Source organism: Anser anser, assembly GCF_964211835.1.
Source record: "Anser anser genome assembly, chromosome: Z".
NCBI lineage: Eukaryota > Metazoa > Chordata > Aves > Anseriformes > Anatidae > Anser > Anser anser.
In genome coordinates, this window is record NC_139723.1 from 49,908,992 (window position 1) to 49,919,508 (window position 10,517).

General features: G+C 41.0%; 1 long non-coding RNA gene across 2 annotated transcripts in view; it reads right to left on the reverse strand.

Moving 5' to 3' along the window:
- Positions 1-494: 494 nt before the first annotated feature.
- Positions 495-10,517, reverse strand: part of LOC310889763 — an 87,545-nt gene continuing 77,522 nt past the window's right edge. The window contains exons 2-3 of one of the 2 annotated variants that reach the window (XR_014576762.1): positions 2,134-2,172; positions 495-1,785 (exon numbers count right to left, since the gene is read on the reverse strand). This is a non-coding gene — a long non-coding RNA (uncharacterized lncRNA). Of the gene's footprint in view, positions 1,840-2,133; positions 2,173-10,517 lie in introns of both variants that reach the window. The other variant, XR_014576763.1, reaches the window with a different exon arrangement.

Genomic DNA, 10,517 nt, shown 5'->3' on the forward strand with positions numbered 1-10,517 from the left:
TGCCAATCTCCAAGATTTTGATTAATTCCTTGTAATCTGGATTTGTCATCACTACACTTTTCAAGACATTGTCTCCCTTATCTCCCCATGCAATAATCTGTCCTTGTTGCATGATTTCCTCACAAATGCCAATACAGTAATAATAATAATCTTTGCTCTCAACTGAAAAGCAAGAACTAAAATACACTCTCAGGAATCCTTCTTGCAATTTACTTTCTGTAGTCTCCTGAATTGCGCTTTCAGAGTTGATGATATTAGCTTATATTGCCTCTGGTTTGAATTACAGCTTTTTCTAATAAGCCAATAGCTATGCATTTTTTGAGATGTTTTTCATATATCTGAGACTGTTCTGACTTTGGGAGATATAATCCTGAGCTAATTTTACTTAAAAACTGTAGTGTCCAGACTTTGCAACACTGGCAATGTCCTTAGCAAGTTCTCAGACCCCTGTGAACTATGCCAAGTCAATGCAGATATTGGTTCATTATCACAACTTTGTTTATTACTGTTTTTAGAGTCATGTCCTCAGCAATTTTGTCTTCCTCTGTTGCTCAGAAGCAATTGCTTATTTCAGTTCAGCAGCAATGAAATCCTGGAACTGAGCAGCATTATGTTTATTCTATTATTACAGGTTGTCTTTTAAGGGTCTGCTGAGCTCATTTGGCTGTAAAAAAAAAAATGCAGTTTGAGCACCACCAATGTTAAATAAAGCAATAAGAAAAAAAAAATATATATATATATGTTTCTCCTCAGCACAAGGAACTGTACAGCATAGTAAAGCTCCTGCATTTGAACCAGGGGTGTGTAAATAAACTACTGGATTACTTCAAAAGCTGAAGCTCAAGGGTAAGGAGAAAAGTAAGGAAAACTCAACATTTACATGGTTTCTGGTTTTTTTTTTTTTTTTTTTTTTTTTGATTTTTTATTTATTTATTTTCCCACAGTATTAGGAATACATTTGGAAATGAAAGCTCAAGTTTTCAACATGGGCATGGCATGTTTCCGATTGGTTTGGCACTCACTCTGGATCACTTTCCAGCTCTGAAATGAATGCCTTAACCACCAAGGCATCTCAGTTAACCTTGGTAACTCTAGTTCCCTGGTGTACAGACATATTTGCTGGGCACAGATAGAGCTACAAGAGCCACTCAGACTACTCTGCCTCCTGCACACTATGCTCCACTGTGTGCTTGGCAACATTTACTCTCATACCAATGGTATCTTCAACTTCCTCAGGTGCTGGGGGTGTTTCAGTGAGTAAACCCTTTATAGCCATGGCTAGAAGAGGCTGGATATGCTGAAACTGCAGGGGTAAGGGCTGTATTCAACAACAGAATGGAAAAGGGAGAACTGCTGATGTGAAGAAAGGGCTCCTGCACCCTCGAATGTGGTCTACGAAGAAATACCATCTCCATCCAGTGCAGGCAGCACAGCTGGGTTTGTTAGGAAGATGGCTGAGAGCTTTCCCTTCATATGCCTCACTGTACTAAGCGCCACATGGAAAAATTTCTGCAGTAGAGGTTTTACTTCAAGAAGCAGGATATCAGTTTGGTCCAAAGTTTAAAATCAGTGTCCTCGGCTTTCCAGATAAGTTTGTCACATTGAAGCTTGTCCACTGTTGGATACACTTGAACACCACCGCTCTTCAGAAGATGCCAGGGACAATCAGAACAACTTCACTTGTAGTCATAGGGCAGGCAACTGCACCCACCGGAGAAGTGGTAGGGGGGTCTGTGGGTCTATGGCTCTCTTCCAAGCTGCAGAAAGGGAATCTTCCATCTAGTTCTGTATAAAGAGGTTGCACTGACTTCAGATTTCTTTTTTTTTCCATCTCGCTGTCTCAGGAAATATTTTCAACAGAAAGTGTTATATCTCTGAACATGCACTGTTCGTAAGGAAAATTTCCTGCTTGCTTTCTAAGCAACACAGTAGATTTTAAGGTGGTGGCAACTGTCTGAAATAATGATGACCGATGAACTGTAATTTATCATATTGTTTTTTCTACCAAGAATTTATTGTACTGACATTTATGAAAGAAAAATTCCTCAGTTTCATAATATTCTGCAGAATGACTGTTGTCAGCCACAACATGTTTATATATTTGAGTGTATTCAAGTGAGTGTGTTCTCTTACCTATGGACTATGTCCTCTTCAAGTAGTCCAAACGTCTCTCTGTGAAATAGACAAGAAGATATACAATAAATCTAATACAGAATTAGCTAAACGTAACTCAAAGAATAGTATTTCCCTAGCCTACAACACTTATAGCTTTATAAAAGATACATTATGAAGAATAAAACCGTCATATTACCATTTTATGGAAAACATGAGAACACAATTGAAATAAATTGACTTTGAGTGGCCTTATGGAATCACAGAGTCATAGAATCATACAGTTGCGTAGCCTTGTTTCTCTGTGTGCAATTTCTATCAAGCAGAATAGGCCACAGCCTTGTCATGGTAAGAGTGAGAAGTCTGCAGGTGTTTGTATCTTGTGATCTGACTTGGAGTAAATTGGTGCCTCAGAACTGAAGCAGCAAAGAAGAGTTTTTCTGAAGAGACTACAGAAGAATGAAATTTTCTGCTAAATGGGTTTCAAATAAACTAAATAATTAAACCACTGTTAAGGTGGATAAGAGGGAGTTGGTGACTAGCTAGAGAAAATGGGATCTTCTAGAACCAGAAATTTCTTGAGAGATTTCAGAAAAGCCCTTATCTCTAACCCTGGCAGGGATTGTGCAGGGATTGTGTGAGGATGGATTTCTTGGTGTTGCTCTCTATAGGTTTGGCCAATGTGTCCTCCTTTGCCTACTTATAGCTACTGCCATAAGTGTAAACCTGCCAGAGTGGCTGAAGATCAAAATAGATGTAAATTTCCCCTCATTGAGACTATGGTCTTGAACAAAAGTGCTGAGATTTAAATCCATTTCTAAGTCAAAAGACGCAGAGCACTATATGCAGAAGATGCACTAAGGTTCAGTTTCAGGAGTTATTTAACTAGGTCATGGAAAGCTTGATCTTAAGAAAAATCTCTTTGTCTCAAATCCATGCAATGGGCTCTAAGAGGGGTTGATACAGCCACAGCCAAATTGAGTGATATTTGTGATATCAACACTACAGTATACTGTAGTATACTGCTACTGTGGTATACTACTCATGAAGCATTTTTATTTTTCTTGCTTGTTTATTGGTTTGTCTTTAACTTAAGCAAAAAACCTTTTCCTATGCTCACTAAACATATGGTCCAATATTAAGTTAAGTGCATCTTGGAGACTCGGTTTCAATGGTGCATACAGCTGTAGCTAAGATAAGAGTTAGCTCAGTTTATTCACTGTTATTATGGGTTCCACCCTATATTACTTGTATATCTAAGACTCCGTCTAAAGGTAATAGAAAGTAGGAATGTCAAAGAATATGGGACAGGGGTGTAATTATGAAAATGTAACAAGTATTAGCTCAAGGACTTTGTAAACCACTAATTCCCAAGGGAAACAGCCTATCATTATTTGAAAATGGTAACGTCATAACACATCTTGTTGTACTTGAAAAATTTAATAAAAAGAGAATTATTAAAAAACACTAAAAATTACATATACTCTGCCCACACACAAGCTATTTAATAAAGCAGATACCAAGCTGGTATTCTGATATTTCATATCGACACAGCCACTACTCAATTTTACTGTTATTAAAAATAAGCCAAAGAAAAACATTGCTCATTTTTTCCTCCATGTGAATTTCTTTTAAACACCTTCTTCTCCCAGCCCAAAGGAGAAAGAAAGCTGAAGTAAGAAGGGACATCCATGATCAGGATGGACCACAGCATGCGGTGGGGTTGGGGTAGGGCCATGGTTCCTGGCACATATAACTCAGCTATTGGCACATGAATATATCCCCCTTCTGACTTCCTCAAAATTGCTCAGAGAGGGATGGTCCAGAGAATTAGTGCCTCTTCTCTGTGCCAGTAATTATTGTGGTGAAGATGCACGATGAGCATTCATGGTCCTCAGAAGGTCTAGTGTCACCTGCCCATACAGACTCCATTGTCACGTTGGCAGGGCATTAAGGTTAGCTCCTGGAGGCTGGGAGACACACTAAGCAGATGTGTAAGTGAAGAGGACACAAGGCAGCTTTGTCATTCCCATCCCTGCCCTTCAGTTTGACACCTGATGTGTGGGGTTCTGGGACCAGCACTGTAGCAAAGCAGAAAAGCCATCAGCATGTGTGGGGGCTTTCTGGAGCTGCTGTCCCATGCTCCTGGTGCATCCTGGTGTGCACTAGGCCACACAGAGGCTCCACAATGCCAAGCACTCACATCACAGGGGCAAGCATCCAAGGTCTCAGATCCCAGAAGCTTTTAATTCCTCACATTTCATTTTTGAAGCTTCATTGCTTTTGGGGAGGAGAGTCTGTATTTCAAAGCACGTCTTCTCCTATCAGATAAAGCAGGCAAAAGCTGACTGAGTCCCACAAACAGAGGTAAGCTGGCTGCTGTCTTCAGTTTAAAACAAATAAATGAGACCAAAACACCTCCCATACATGCACTTCCAGCACTTCGAGAATTTTAAAAGGAGGGTTGTGACTTCAGTGAAGAGAGCAGCCAAACTCTCCATCTGGCCCACACACATTGCTCAAGTCTAGACTGATTGGCCCAGACATCAGCCCAGCCACATGTTTTCAAATTAAATTAGACCTTTTGATCAAAGAACTGGGGACACTTAAGCAATGCCATAATTTCCTAATTATATGTCTTATTATTTGATTAGAATAAGACTTAACACAGTGACATTCAATAATTTTGTGCCAGGGAAAATGGATTCTCATTGACACTACAGCCCTGAGCTAAAAAGAGCCACAGTTGCTGAAAGAACGGTAATAATAACAGTAATAGTAGAAAAGGCATCCTATTAAGTACTCAGTTTAAGTGACATTTGAGGACAAAAGTGAGTTACAGCTGCGGCCATCACTGCCTGAGGCAGAGAGGTAAAGGGATGCCTTTAGGCTAGTGTGACTTAAAATATGAACAAGCTACACTCTCAAATCATTAGCAAAGGGAAAAGTGCTTCCCTCCTGTTCAGTGCTGGCAAACAAGGCAGCTAAGCCTGCATGTGAGATTGTATCATCCATCTGAGCACCCCAGTGAACCCAACAGCATGTTAAATTTAGTTGTTGCCTTGCTAGAACAGTGTGGTTTCATTCTGCAGCTTTTTAAAGTATAAAAATTAGGAGCCTATGAAAACAAAGTTTTTACTTAATAAACACTCTATGCTGTGCCATCACATTGGCTTCTTCAGTCTGCCTCTGCAGGAAAGGTATAAACAGCTTTTTCAGCCAGTCAGCCCAACTCTGTTCACGGATCCTCTTTCTGCAGCACTCAGAATCAGCTGTGGAAAGACACCCTGTGGTTGGCATTGAAAAAAGGTCTCAACCCCTTCAGATCAAAGACAAGCTCACTTCAAACCTCTTTGTAAACCCAACAATACTGAGACTTTATACCAAATACAACTCTGCTTCAATAAGTGGAAATTGAGCTTGTTTGTGGTGCTCAAGGGCCATAGGCTGAGATCAGGTGAGTAACTGATTGATCTCATACAATCATTTATAGCACTGGACACAATCTTTGGATTGAGGTGCTAGGAGACTTGGACAGGCAGATGAGGGGTGGAAGGAAATAACAGCAACTGGTCTTTACAGCAGGATATATTATTATATTTTTTTGTGTGTGTGGATGAGAACATAAGGTAGGGTTTGAAAAGAGCATGACCTCTTTGGAACTTCTGGAGCCTGCCAATTGTTGTCTAAATGCCAAGAGACTTCATGACAAAGAAAGACACCTTCAAAGTAGTAGCATGAAGACAGTTCAGATAAATTGGTGGGGTTCCCCTAGACACTGTGGGAAACACATTGCATGATGATGTTTAAACAGTAAAGAAAGCCACCTTGTCAGGCTCTGAGAAGGCATGGCATATTCTTTCTTCATTTCATGACTATCAGAGCTTATTTTTCAGCAGCACTATCATTATGAGCAAACAGGCATGACTCTGTGGTAGATAGACACATCCATACACGTGTTACTCTTACACAACTGCCTTGAGTTTACAGCAAGTGAAAATTCAGAAATGTAATACATGGAAGAAGTCGAGTTACAACATTTCTCTTACATTGACACAGCTCTGTTACCTCTCTGATGCCAATGGCCATAACAAAGGCTGGACTTAGTCCAGTCTCCCAGGGGTCCTGCTCTGAAATAAATGAGCCTATTACTCAAACCCTGACTCAGAGCTGACTCCTGTTCCCAGCTCTGTGTAACTGAACTCTCATCACCTACTGCTGTGTCTCTCCACTCACCAGGCCTCAGGATCCTTGGGAGGACTGAAACTCTCATACCTTACACTTTCTCTCCTCCCAGCTAAAGCCACCATGATTGTAGCTGCTACACTGTGTTGATTACACTTTTGCTCTTTTGTTTTATTTATTTTTTTCTGTTGGGAGTTGTTGCTGAAGGCCAGTAACTGCGGGTCAGTTGAGATGGTGTGTTTAGAGGTGCAGCAATCTTCCATGCCCCGGGACCCTAACTACAGTCCCAGCAAGTATATGGCAGTGGCTCTCCTCCACCAGTGCCCTCCCACTTCACAGCCTACCCAGACAGTAAGGGACACCAGTGCTTTCCTCATTGCTCTGTTGGGTCCAAAGCTGATGCCAACTTCCTTCCAGAGATCATGAAGCTCCCACTGCTCTGATACCTGTCACTGCTAATGCAGGTCTGTGCTGCTGAAAGCTTGTTTCTGCTCAGCTCTGGAAAACCCTGCTGTGCATTACCAGATGCCTAGCAGGAGGAGACAGAGATGCAGAGAACAGTGGGATTTCTGGGGAGCCTCCTAGTCTACAGGATAATCTCTCTGTCTCACTGAACTTGAATCCCCCGAAAGTCCAGCTACAACTTCTGAACCTCTCACAATGACTCTATCAAGTTATTAGTTATGCATCAGTCATGCTGTAGACAGTGCAATTAAGAAACAGTACGTGAGGCCTTAGATAAGCAATGTATAGTAACAATTCATGGGGAAGACTTTGGCTCCCTATCAAAGGAGCTGAGCCTTGTCAACCTGTCTCTAATTACCTCTGTTAATTTACCATTTATTGTACTTTATAGTTTTACATTCTGTGTTATTTTCTCATTACTGCTCTATTCTGATTTCCTCCCACATCTTTCAAACTTCTATTTCTATAATTGTTAACTGCACATCCTTACTAATAAGTGTTTTATATTTGGAATGAAACTACACAGTTCAAAAGTGGATATATGTGGGTCTGTCCTCCAAGTGTACCAGCATCTGATGACCTAGTCATCAGGCAAGGGGAAGCAAATACTCTCCTTGAGACCTGATGGCACCTTTGAGGTCCATGAGCAATCAAACACCCTCATTCTTCTGGATCCCTGACAGGATAAGAACAAACCATAAGCCTGTGAAATCAAGGAATGCCTTTATAGAGTTTCTCAAAATTACTGGTGATCTTGGTAGCTAGAGCAGATGACAAGTCAGAGGAGAATAAATTTGCACATTGACCTTATATGGGTTAATCTTTAAATTCATTCCAAGTTCGGATCTGTATGGCCTCATCAGAAAAACACAGCTTAAAAATGAAGTGCTTGTGATAGGAAACACCATTGTGACAGGCAGATGGAGCTGATCACAGAACAGTAGTTTAATGAGGTGATACCACATGATCGCCATGTACTTCACCATCATGTCAAATATTTGTCCCAAATATTTTGCCATGGCTGTGTTTATAGAATAGTTCAGTTACAATCAGTGACAGATCTGAGTCCTGTATAAATGATGAGCTTCAAGGATGTTACTTGTCAATGGGTTAGCAACTAATGCAGTGCAGCCCAGTTATATCTCCAGCTCATGTTTCCCTCTGCATCTGGATATCTCAAACTCCATAAAACAATCCAAACACATGGCATGCACTCCTGACTTTTTCTGTAAGCAAAAGGTTTGAGATGAACCAGGATTTAGCACTGTAGAACTAAGTTAATCTTCACAGATCAGGAAGCACTTTGATAGTTTCTGATTTTGTGATCTCTGCAATAAAACCACGATATTTTTTCCTGGATCAGTTGCTTCAGATAGAAAGTTGAGGGACTAGGCCATTATTATCAGTTTTGCCATTATATTCTGTTTGAGTTCAAAGAAGCCATTTTACCTGTGGTTTAAATTCTGCAGAGCAGAGACAGACAGATCTGTTTAATGAAAGCATGAGACCCTTCACATTTTCTGAGGAGAACTAATCAAAATGCAGAATTTCTGTTCTGATTAATTCTGATATTTTTCAAAGGATGAGGAAGAAAAATTGAGATGAACTGTTGAGATGAGAAGGTGGAGGATCAGGAGGAGGGGTCAGGAGGAGGAAGACTCCCCAGATGTAAGCCCCCGTGGAGCAGGACTGGGGAGCTGCAGGAACCCTGCACCCAGGAACCCCACTAACCCCACCTGGCACCCAGGTGCTGGGCAGTCTGCACCCGAAGTGCTTTCCTTTGCAGGTCCCTGATAGGAACTTCAGTGAGAAAGTGGTGAACTCCTGGCTGGGAATTCAAGACCTTCCCTGGTGTTTTAAATCACATTTCCTTTTCGAAAAGGAAGGCTCTTTTTGAGCTCAAAGCATTTCATGAGGTGCAGGTCTCGGCAGGTCTCTTTCCTGAGCAGATCCAGATGGCAAGGGCCTGCAATGCTTCTCGGGAACAACAGAGACTCAAACGATGTGGGTATCACACCAGCTGGTACCACAGCAGTACTGGCCTGTGGGCAGCTGTGCACCTGGACAAGGGACAGCTAAACACTGCAGGAGCAATCCTGACCCTCCCTCGCTCCCGGGAATTCTCAGTTGATATACAAAGCATCTATCTTATCCCCCTAACTGAATAAATACAAGGAGAATAATGCAGAAATCAAAGTCTCCTGCTATCTGTTTTCCACCACATAAATCCACTTACAGCAACAGAAATTTACTTCAAAGGAGGCTTGCTTATACATTAAAAAACAAAAACAACTTGTAAACCTGCATTACCAAGCACCATCTGGCGACTCTTGTCATAACAGAGCTATTGTTTGTTTAGGTAGATTTGTTTAGGGTTTTAATTACTCACTGGGGAGTGGCACCCCTGCAAAGAAATCCTCTGACCTCAACCCCTGCAGATGTGAGCTTCTTCTTTTTTACTTTATTGAGAAACAGGACTATTACAAAAGTAGAGAGGTTCCCAGTGTTTTAACATAGCTATTAATCCATCAAAAGGGTTTTGATGTAATTTCTTAATTTCATGGTTTAGGCTTGTCTGAGAAGGAAAGTTAATCATTTTATATTTCTATTTCTTCGTTTTAAGCTAAGTCAGGAGAGTGACTCAGATATGCTCCCCAACACAAGCAGGAACTGGTATTCAGCAAGATTTTTACCTGACTCTCCTACTATAAAATCTAATGCAGTGGATCAGTTTTTATCTTGTTTAATCCACGAAAGCTTAAAGACTTTAAATGTATGTAATGTATATTAAATTCGGCAATAAAGTGAGTTATTCTCTGCAAAATAAGAATTTTGCAAATTGAAGAATTTGCACTGCAAAGAAGAATTCGTACTTCAAAATAAGAATTTTGCAGTACATTTCCATTGGTGCAGGTAGAAGTACTCCTACTATATTGATGAAAGTTGTTGTAATCAAAAAATACCAACAGGAAAACATGCTATTCCAAACTGGAAGGTCTTTGGTATCAATTTTGAATATTACTACAACTATGATGACAGTAAGCCTCCCATATTCTTTCTCAGTGTTGCGTTTTAGGTTTTAGGTTATCTGAAAGTCTGGACATAACACACTGAATATTGGCCAAGCCTATAAGGAGTCTTGGTTGCATGTGCTACCTTGCTTCTTTGTTTTTTTATGTGTCTCCTGAAGGTCTCTAAGTTCAAACAAACAGGAGTGTTGTTTAGCCTTGCAGTGTGTTCACAGCATCTCACCCAGCACATTATTGTACTCCTTCACCTCTCTTACTAAGCACGAAGATCAGAGAGCCCCTCCTGGCAGCTGGAAGCAACCGGGCATGCCTCCTTGGTGCCCAGCCCTGCATTGCTCTCAGGGCCACTATTGTCCTGGACTGACCCAGGTTAAAACTGGTCCCCAGACCTGCTAAGGGTTCTTCCAGACTCCATTATCAGAGGGTAGTCTTAAACCATGTTAGGTTATAATTAGAGCTTTTGTTAATTTAGAGAACCTAGACATCAAAGAGTCTTAGTAGGACATCTAATCCATGTCTTGGCCAACACATCACTGTCATCGACGGCATCCTTAAATGACCTGGAACATATTAGCATTTTGAGATAATGCTCCTCGCTGGCTCTGTGCCTAAAGCAATCTGCAGCAAGGATTTATGACTTCCTTTCCATCCATTCTGCACCTCCTGCATTAACTCTGTGTACTCTACAGTCCTGCCTGCCAATTAACTGCTAGCCATGGTCAAATA